General features: G+C 38.7%; 1 long non-coding RNA gene across 1 annotated transcript in view; it reads right to left on the reverse strand.

Annotated features, from left to right (window-relative positions):
- The window catches only part of LOC129045591 (uncharacterized), a 49,589-nt gene extending 39,577 nt beyond the window's left edge, over window positions 1–10,012 (reverse strand). The window contains exon 1 of the long non-coding RNA XR_008505545.2: window positions 9,929–10,012. This is a non-coding gene — a long non-coding RNA (uncharacterized LOC129045591). The remainder of the gene's footprint in view (window positions 1–9,928) is intronic.
- Between the last annotated feature and the right edge of the window lie 1,325 nt (window positions 10,013–11,337).

Here is an 11,337-nt window from a genome sequence, read left to right on the forward strand (position 1 = left end):
ATCAAAACCCACTTCCCTTAATAAGCTGTCTCTGGTCATTTTTGAAATATTTGTGTAGGAGAAGTAACTGAATCTGGGGAGAAAGAAACAAAACTAAGCAAAAAAAACTTTTTTCCATTTGACTGGTAATTCTCATTCCCTCTCTCCCTCTCTTCCTCCTCTCCATGCCCCCATATGTTTATGTCACTTCTGATTTCGGATTCCCTGAATGATATTCAATGGGCTATAAGCTAAATGACCGACAAACACTGGCCAAGTTAAACAAAGATGGGAACAATGAGAAAGACCCGATTTCTCTGAAGAGTTTCAAAGTGAAAAACTTCACCACTGGATTGAATTATTTCATGGCAGCTGAAACTAACCTACCCTTAACAGGTCAAGAGCCATGCCTCCCTTCCCCACTATACACACTGATCCATTTTGTGTGCTCTCCCAAGGAATGGTGCAGAGCTGGGTAGGTCTTCCAGAGGTCATCTTTTCCTAAGGCCTCCAGGCAGTGTTCCTCTAAAGCATTCCAGATTTTTTATTCCCCAATTCTTTAAAATGCATTGAGCAATTGATAGCTAAATCTCTAATGTCTACAGAAAGAAATGTTAGAGTCAACAAGTCTTAATTTTACTCCTAGGCAAGTCTGTAAGGCTAGGATGCCTAAGTCAAATTTAGTTTTGCTTTCTTTATTCTTGCATTGTGATAACACTTTAGGAAGCTGGTATTAAAGTGAGGCCAGATCACAGGCTAAAAGAAGAATTATGTCCATTTTGAAGATACTTTTAGACAACAAAATGATCATTTAGTGCTTATATTAGATTCCTTCCTGAATTTAGCCTTTAGGCCATCGGTTTATTAAAGGATTCTAAAAGCATTTGGCCTTTATGTGAATGGGAGTAAGCTCTACAGAGTTTCCAACTATAATGAAATCAGAAGGGTCATAAACCCTTGTGCTGTAGACATTAATTAATGGCCAGCCTACCCCAGAGTAAAGTGCTGGGATAGCAGGTGTGTTTGGGGGAGGTACATGATTGCCTGGGAAGCAGATGGACTTGGCAGCTTTTGGAGTGAGAATAGAGAGATAGCAAATCTCTTGCACAGGGGCAGTTTGTCCATTCCTTTGACCCGCACATGCCTTAACTGAACTCCTTTGTTTCTTACAAATTTTGCATCTGCATGTAGAAAACTATGCATTTCCCATCTTTTCAAGGAAATTATTTTGCTTCCCACTCTCTCCCTTCCCCCACACCTTGACTGGACATTATTTGTCTTGAGGCAGAAGAGGGTTCAACACATCACATGATCATATTTAATGGTCTCTGAATTACTTCTGTGAAATATCCACCTACTTGCCACAGTTTGATTTACTGCATAGCCAGGAAATAACAAATGTAATTACTTTGGAATCAACATAATATGAGGCCAGATTGCCTTAACATTCCTTTTGCTTGAGAGGAACTTAATATGAATGAGAACCAGCTGTCTGTCTGTCATCATGCGCATTTGGTCAGCTTTCATAACTGATGACAGATATGGCTCTTTTGGAAAATACTTTAAAGTCACATAATTGTAATGGCCATTTTTCCTCTGACAGCTTTAAGATCTATAATGAATCATGTAAAGCATATGCATCTTACCTGAAACCAAGAGATAACTTTGTGTCCTCCCAGCAGTTATCTCCCCCAGAATAGTTTCCCCCAGCCTAATGTTTGGGATTGCTTTAATAAAAGGGGTAGTATGTTCTTATTCAAGAAGAAAAAACAAATGAAGCTTGTGACATCCTAACTAAAGAAATGCCCTAGTAACCTGTGTAACCTGGAGCTTTGGATGGCAAGAAGGGTCTTCAGTGTGTGTGTGTGTGTGTGTGTGTGTGTGTGTGTGTGTGTGGTGTATGTGTGTGAAATTTAATTTAATTAGCCTTATTACACATCTACTAATTATTAGACTCTGTCAGACAATAAGATTTTTACAAGAACCTAGGATTTGGGGGTCTCTACTTAGTGTTAGGCTATTTATATCTATTTTCTTATTTACTCTTCACAACAACCCAATCTCATGAGTTAAATATTATGACCTCCCCCTTTCCAAAGAGAACACTGAAATTTGGTGACCTAGTAACTTTCTCAAGGTCACAGAACTTGTTAACGATAAAGTCGAGAGTAGGAGCTAGGTCTCTTTGATTCAAGTCAGTAATAAACCATTAATGGAAGATTCAGCAAGATTGGCAAATATGAGCTCATCACACAAAAACTGGTCTATGTACCAGGAATAACTAATTATACAGTGTAATATAGAAAAATAATCCCATTCATAAGTCAGAGAAATGAGAAAGTGTGATAAGCAAATAGCTCTGTAAAAGTGGAACACAACCATATGTGTGGATACTTGATATGACAGACGTGTAATTTCAATGGACTAAGGAAGGGCTAATAAATTAGTGGTGATTGGAAAACAAGATATCCATGCAATTCCTTACTTTATAGTATCTAAACAGTAAAAATATCCCAGGAAGATTAAAAAAATATTCCAGAAAAAGCAAAACCTTAAACATTCTAGAAGGAAATAAAGGAGGGGCACCTGGCTGGCTCAGCAGATGGAGTGTGTGACTCTAATTTCCAGACTGTGGGCTCAAGCCCCGTGTTGGGTGTAGAGATTACTTAAAAATAAAATCCTAGGGGCACCTGGGTGGCTCTGTCAGTTAAGTGTTTGCCTTCAGCTCAGGTCATGATCCCAGGGTCCTGGGATCAAGTCCCGCATCAGACTCCTTGCTCAGGGGGAGCCAGCTTCTCCCTCTGCGTGCCACTCGCCCTGTTCGTGCGCTCTCTCCCTCTCCTCTCTTAAATAAATAAATAAAATCTTTTAAAAAAAGAAAATAAAATCTTTTTTAAAAGGAAAAGGAAAGAACAGAGACTAAATGATGTTAAAGCATGGAAGGAGTTCTTAAATAAAACACAGAAAAGCACAAATGGCACAAGAAAAATTAACAAATTCACTATATTAAAACAGGCTTTTTTTTTTTTTTACAATAAACACAACACAAATAGTGAAAAAACAAGCCACAGACTGGAAAAAATATTTGCAACACATATAACTAACAAAAGAATTAGGTTCCAGAACATATAAAGAAGAAATAAAAATCAATAACCCAACGGAAAAATGGGCAATTCACAAAACAGGAAACTCAATGGTCATTTAATATATGAAAAGATTTTTAATCTTCCTAGTAATAAGGAAAACAAGATTAAAGCAATGAGATATCATTTCATATTTATCAAATTGACTAATTTTTATTTTTTAAAGATTTTATTTATTTATTTTAGAGAGAGAGAGAGAGAGAGAGAACGCAAGTGGGGGAGGGAAAATCTGAAGCAGACTCCATGCTGAATGGGGAGCCCAATGCAGGGCTCAATCTTACGACCCTGAGACCATGACCTGAGCTAAAATCAAAAGTCAGATGGTCAACCAATTGAGCCACCCAGGCTCCCCAAAATTAACTAATTTTTAAAGTCTGAAAATATCTCTTGTTGATCAGATGGGATATAACAGGAATTCCCATTTATTGCTGATGGAATTGGAACAATCACTTTGGAACACAATTCAGTACTGTCTAGTAAAGTTGAAGATGCACATTACCTAACACCTAGCATGCTCTCTGACATGCATACATCCAAGTGAGACATTAAAAACATTTAATATCAGCATTATTTCTAAGACAAACAATACGAACTCAAATATATTTAAATTTTAAAAGGATATAGTTTGATATATTCCCAAAATGTGACACTGTGCAGGAGCTAAAAAAAAAGACTAAATCTACCTACTTGTAGAAACATGGATATATCTCAAAAACACAATGTTGACAAAACAGAAAGTTGCAAAGCCCTAGAACAGCATGATATAAGGTCCAAAAATATGCAAAATATGACATATTGTTTATAGAGAATTTATGGTAATTTATGCTTTACTGACTGGTGAAACATTCAGTTTGTATTTATATAAAAAGTACAAAATCATGCACATAAGAAAAGTAACAAAACAAAACAGTGGCTTTCTCTGAAAAGGGACAAACAAAAATGAAATCAGAGAGTTTTGTTAGGAAAGACCCTTAACTTTTTTCTTAAAAAAAATCTGAAATGAATATGGTGCTAGTGGGTGGTGGAAAGAAGGAAAAAATGAAGGCAGAAGGGAGAGAAAGGAGGAAGGAAAGTAAGGGGGAAAACAGAGAGAGAGGACGGCAGAATGGAGAAGGGAAGAAAGAAAATTCTCTAAAGTCTGAAACTCAAGACCAAATAATTGAGATTCTGTCTTTCAAGGCAGAGTCTATAAATTAAAAACCAGATTAAAGGAGAAATTTCCAGACTTTCTGAAACACTTACATAATGAACAAATGGGGCTAGGTTTGATATAATTTAATAAAATTCATGAATTTATATTAAGTAGAGGACGGTCAATTGAATTAAACAAATCCAGAAATTTTCAGTATTTAAAGGCACAGAATTATAAAACATTCTGTGCCTACAGCTATTCAAACTGACCATAACAAACACTTTACCTTTATGTGTGTGGCAGATATATATCTTGAAATACCAAGCAGTTTGGTCCTGGTGTATCCCCTCTCTTGTCTTACTTGTACCCTACAGCAATTTTCCTTCCTCCCATCCAGAAACAAAAATTCAAAGAAATCTATGAGCTACATGCCCGATTTTTTAAATCTGCATGTGTATACTTTTTAATATACTTATCTGTAAAACATTTTTTTTACCAAAATGAGATCATAATCTACCTATCCCCTTGAAAGCTAATTTTCCAGTTCATATTCATCATCTTTAATTCAGAAAATGTTCCTCTCACCTAATACTAGAATTTAGATTCTTCTCATGGACCTAAATACACCTTTTATGATTGATTTGCACAAATCATAGCCATTCCAAGCCCATACATTGCACCTATTTTATTCTTTATGTTTCTTTTCATTTAGAACAGATCCTTTATTTTAACGATCCTGAACTGTTATCTTACAGGATACACCACATTCTAAATTTGTTCAGTTTCTTCATGATGAATTTTAGCTTGTTCCTTACTTCATAAACTAAGAGCTACATCTAAAGGCTCTATGGATTCAAGTTAAGCATACTTGGCTAGATAATGCATAAGTGATGTTACCAACTTCATTTTGCAACACCTAAGAAAACACAGAACATCTGGTTGACCCACCATTAATGATACTAAGCTTAACCACTGAATTGGGGTGTCGACAGTTTGATTTCTCTATTTAATAGTTAACATTTTTCCCTTTGCAACCTGAAACTAATTTGTGTAGTGTTGCTTTGGCATTGTACAAGTGTTTCATTCACCATCATCCATTCACTTAATGGTTTTAACATCAACTGATAATCCTGAATTAACAATTTCATTATATCACTGGCCTATAAAGCAAGGAATAAAACAAGCAAAAATCCCTGCTTGCGTGGAAATTACTATCTGCTAGGATAGAGAGACAATAAACATAAAAATTAGAAAAATACTGTATGAAGTATGTCATGTGGTGCAAAGTGCTATGGAAATAAGGCTGGAAAGGGAGGAAATGGGGATGTAAGAGAAGACTAGGGGGTTGTTATATTAAATAGGGTGGTCAGGGAAGTCATCACAAGGTATCTGTGACTTTTGTTCAGGGACAGTGGACCTCTAGGGGAAAAAATCATTCCAGGCAAGTGCAAAGGCCCTGGGGTGGGAGCCTGCTGGTATGTTTAAGGGACAGCTAGGAGACCAAGGTGCCTGGAGGAGAGATAGGAAGAAGAAAATAAGAGAAGTGATCGATGAGTACGTAAGAGAGTGTGCAGATCATGGAAGCCTTGTGGGCCAATGAAAGGGCTTTGGCTTTTACTCCTGCAGATCATGGAAGCCTTGTGGGCCAATGAAAGGGCTTTGGCTTTTACTCCAAGACAGGCTGGAAGCAGAGGAGCAATTTGACCTGTCTTACACATTACGGGAATTTCATGGGCTGCTGTGTTCAAAATAGGCTATGGATAGACTTCTGGTCTCAGTATTAACATGTAAAGAGAAGTTATCACCCCTATCCTTACCACAAGAAAAAAGTGAAACAAACTGAAAATCAGTAATTTTCCTGGACCTGTCCGAGAACTGAAGTTACAAGGCAAAGAGCCACACTGAAATTTGGAGACACAGGAGAATATAGAGATCACAGCCAAGATCTACTTACCTGGAGCAGAAGCTACTAGAGCCATAACCTGGTAGGAACACCTGAATGGTAACTTTAACAATTTGATAGAAACAGAATATAGACTAGCATGACAGTGAATAGCTCCTAGTGACTTAGTAAGACCCTAAGACTGTCTTGACTTTTCCCTCCAAGATCCCCCAGATTCTCACAGGAAAGAACCAAGAAAAATCCCCTCATGGGTCCGGCAAGGGGAGCAGAAAGATAACTGTTTTGAAATACACCCAGAAGATTCTCCATAAAAAAGACCTACTCTCCAATGAAAAAACTTCACCAGAGCCTTGCCTCACCAAGGTCCGAAATTCGTATCTACACAAAAGAGATTATGGGAGAGGCAGGAGAGGAAATTAGGAAGTTACTGCAATACCTGTGGGAGGCAAAGATGCAGAGTTGGCTTTTACCCATGAAGAGCCTAGAAAAAACTGGGCCTGGAGGAAAGAGAGAAAGAAAGTCAAATAGTGAGTTTGTTAAAAAGAAGACAGTTTGTAGTCACAGACAGGGAATGGAGAAGGTAAACTAGCCCTCCGGATTACAGAGTGAAAGGGTCCCTCTCCAAGCCAGCCATACTGTCCAAGAGAGAGGAGAGCCCACCATTCCCATAGCCAATTCATTAGTCACCTGTAGGCAAATGAGGTAGAACAAGAAGAGAAACTATGGAAAATTTATCCTTGTGCCAACTTTTCACCACAGTTTTTGCAAGTGTCTCTTGTCCAATGGGCTGTATAATTCTGGAAATGGGCACTATGAACACTCCTCAGCATAGCTACATGGTCTCAAGGTCACAGGATCGCCTGGAAATCACCCTTCTCTTTCCTTCAAGTCCCCATCAGATCATGACAAATCTCTTGGCATATTTTTTTTTCCATGGCTACACCTCATGTGGTTGCAGGTCAATATTCCAGACTGCAAATATGCTAATCATGCTCATCCAAACATTAATGGATTCCACCAGGCCCTGGGGTCTACTGATCTTTATCCTGTAGTTCCTCAAGCATTTTCATGAAAGTACCTGAAGCCACTGTAAAACTTATATTTTAAACTTCAGGTGGTATTCTTGTTTTTGTTTTTTGTTTTCCAGCAGATCCAGCATCAACACTAGTTTTTTTCTCAAATTATTCAACACTATTTGTCAGAGCACAACCACATCATAGTATGTAGAACATTCTCTTTTATGAAAAGATCCTCCCAGACTAAGTATCACTGGTTTCACTGCAATTTCTATGGCAGCAGCTGGAGATTCTTGGGCTGCCCAAGCTCAAGGTGTCTGCAAAGCATGGCAGAGAGGCACAACAGGACTTCCACTTTTAGTAACTCCTGTGCTGGCCCATTTCTATGTCATGGTGACTGTCTGCCTTCTGAACTTCACGGATAACATTACTGAGATTTGGTAGTTCACTGTGAATGGATGGGCGGACAGATGGGTGAATATCAGAAAGCAATGTTAAACACACAGTTGAACTCCCTTTACAAAAGAGAGTTCTCAAAATGCTTCCTTCCAGGCAAAAGACATCCTATTTGCCACTTCTTAGATTTTTAGTACCGAAATTTTGGAAGTATATGGGCCAAAGAGAAACATACGGAAGATGACCTCATAAGTGATTGTTGGCCCTCATATCTGATGGTTTCTCTGACCTAATATACTCAATTTAGAATGAATTAAGTGTAAGCCGATGAAGTGCCCTGATGCTGAATTTTCTCATCAGTAAATATCTAAACAAGTTATAATATCATTTTTCTAGCCTTAGAAGTAGGTATCTGGTCACACAGCTGATTCTAATGATCTCTAAATAAAAGAGATAAATCAACTTCAACAGTTAAAAAATTAGAGAACAATTATGAGATGCTTACCACATGTTGTTGTGTATAAAATACTGAAGATGATACAGGTAGGGGGATTATTTTTTTATATTCAAAAATTCCTTATAGTTGATATCATAGTCTACTGAACTTTATGTTTTGACTGTGACATTTTATTTTTAAAATAGATTAGGTAAATTATATGTAAAGCTAGAAATAAAAAGGGAATCTATAAACCCCAAGTTCCTATGGAATGGAATTAGAACTTTCTCTGCAAATGTGGTGAGTTAACATCTATACATGTACAGGAAACAACTACCCAAACATTAAGTCAAAAGTTAATTCCACCCTGTTGCCTGTGGCCAAAAGCCATAGTATTTTATTTTAATACAATAAAGACTATACCAAACATCCCTGGAGTCTGGACCAGAGTACATAAGAACTGAACTATTTTTACAAAATGCAAGCTGGGTAGTCATATTCTTTTCTACAATTTTTCACGTCAGTCACCCTGGTATAATGCAAAGTGCCTTTTGAATAATACAAACACCTCAGCTCCTAGTCTCATGGAAGAACGTCCTAGTCACAGAACCTAGACAAAAAAACCTCCTAAACAATGCGACCTACAGCTTTCTCAACTGAAAATTGAATCATAGTGCCTATCTTGCAAGGTTGTTGTGAAAGTTATAAATAATATGGGTAAAATTTCTGATTTTGAATACCTATTGCTATTCTTAGGCTGTGATCTTTCATTAGGTAAATCTGACAAACCATACTTAGGTGTTTGGCTACAAGTAACTCTGTGTCCCCCACCCAAAAAAAAAGAAAATTTCAGTAGTAATTTGCAGATTGCATTTACACATAGAAAGCTGGCTACTTCATATTTATTTAACTGCAATCCAAGAGAAGTGTGCTATTCATGATGTGGGAGAAACAGAGATGTGCCACTCCGATCCCCCTTCCAAAAAGGGCTCGCTGCTCAGCTATGAGGAGTGTGGTTCACGCACAGCCCCCAGCTGTTAGTCCTTCAGGGTCTGCTTCAGCTTTTCAGCTGAGGTCACACCATTTGTGGGGTGGCCCCGGGCCAATGAGTGAGCCAGACAGTGGTGGCCAAGAATATGTTCCTCCCACGGCAGCCTCCAGTCGATGACTGAACAAGCATAAATACAAGGACCCGGCCAACGAAAGCGGCATCCCTCCAATGGGCAAGCTATGCTCCTGAACTCCCCCTGAGCAGACAGAGGCTTGGCCAGGTGGGCACAGCAGACTGACAGTCCAGTCCTGCTCCCTCTCATTCCCATTCACAGGCTTACTCCCCAGTAAATATCTTGCACTTCTAACTGCCTTGGCATCTGCTCCCAAAGAAACCAAACTGTGACACAGAGCAAATGTGTAAGAGACCTATGTTACTAAATAATGGTAACAACCACCACCTCAACAAATCCTGATAGAAGAATCAGTGGCAATGGAGAAGTTCTTTATGACTTTATCTAAAGCAAAACACCCAGAAGATGTCTACTCTGCGCTTTTTTGTTCCCTCAGCTTTACGGAGATATAACTGACATGTAACATGTAGAAGTTTAAGGTGTACAACCTATTGATTTGACATACTTACATATGGCCAAATGACTGCCACCATGGCTTGCTAACATCTGCCTCCCATGACATAACTACCACTTCTTTTTTGTGGTGAGAATATTCAGGATCTACTGTCTTAGCAACCTTGAAGGATATAACACAGTATTGTTGACTGTAATCACTATGCTGGGCACTCCATCTTCAGAACTTATTCATGGTATAGCTGGAAGTTTGTAACTTTGACCTTCATCTCCCCATCTTCCCCTCCCCCAGCCCTTGGCAACCACGAATCTATTATAAATTAACAATCCACACCTTCAGTCTTACCTTTGAGTGTTAAGCCAATGTTAGCATTTGTGGGTATTTTTGTCTGTTTGGTCCAGTATGAATTTGCTTGCAGCAACCTAGGCTGTCTTCTCCATGAATTCAGGGTGAAGATGAAGAAAAAACACCTACAGTGATTTCAAGACATGTAAGCTGTGCTTTTGCTATTGATCAAGATTCTCAACCTCTTTAGACATCCCTCTGAGGTCTTACTTTCCAAACTATTCATCATTTTTATTGCTTTTCTCTGGACGTTATCCAAACTCTCCACCCTGCAGCTGTCTTCCAATGAAGAGTTTCAAACTCATAGCAGGCCTCTAGTAAGAAGCTGGCTGTAGTAGAGTGAGATAGTTCTCTCATTCTGGCTCAATAGCCAGAACGTCAATGAAAAGGATTAACTATGAAAAACCGGCCACACAAACTTTCTAGCTATGTTTACCTTTATTATTCAGTAATCACACAATTGAAATATTTTATTTGTTTGTATCCCACCTCAATCTAGAGAGCATTTTGGACGGTCTTACTTAAAATGCACCACGGGTCAGCAATATACAAGGCATGGCCTCAGCAGAAACACAAAACTTCATGTTTGCAATAAGTTCCATAATAAACTTTTTTTTAACATTTTATTTATTTGAGAGAGAGAGAGAGAGCACGAGCAAAGGGAGGGAAGGGCAGAGGGAGAGGGAGAAGCAGACTCCTCACCAAGCAGGGAGCCCAATGTGGGACTCGATCTCAGGACGCTGGGATCATGACCTGAGCCGAAGGCAGATATTTAACCAACTGAACCACCCAGGCGCCCCCCATAATAAACATTTTTAAAATCTTCCTCTTAAAATAACAAGAATGGTGCTTATACCTACACACATACCTAAAAGTGATGGTGAAGGGCACAACACAATAAAGGACCACATTCTGTTATCTTCCTCTTAATCTTTTAAAATAAAAGCCACCAACTCTGCTTGCAGTCTGTGTTTTCTGTAAGCTGGCTTTCTTGGCCTGCAGAATCTGGCATGACCTGCTTTTCCAGCATATTCTCCAATAATCCCTTTATCCACTCTAAATTCCAGTTAGACTGAACTATATGCCATTTCTCTCCAAACATTGCTGTTTTCCCTAGCCCTCTGCCTTATGTTCATTTCCTATGCCCTCAAGTGTATTCCTTCCCCATTCAAAATAGGTTAAGCCATCCAAAGCCCAATTTGAAAATCTCCTTTGCCCGGAAGCCCTTTCTAATGCCCATGGTTGCACCTTCTCTGAATTCCCACAGCACTCTGTTGCACAATCCCATTCTACACTATACTATCTGACATGTGTATGTGCCTTACATCAAGTTTCTGTGTCCAGGAAAAGCGTCTTATTTCTCTTTGTGCTTCTGACAGCTTTGTGCCAAATATCCATCCAGTAAGTCA

This window comes from Mirounga angustirostris, unplaced genomic scaffold, assembly GCF_029215605.1.
Source record: "Mirounga angustirostris isolate CCGP_5_RB_7025 unplaced genomic scaffold, mMirAng1.0.hap1 SCAF_3, whole genome shotgun sequence".
Lineage (NCBI taxonomy): Eukaryota > Metazoa > Chordata > Mammalia > Carnivora > Phocidae > Mirounga > Mirounga angustirostris.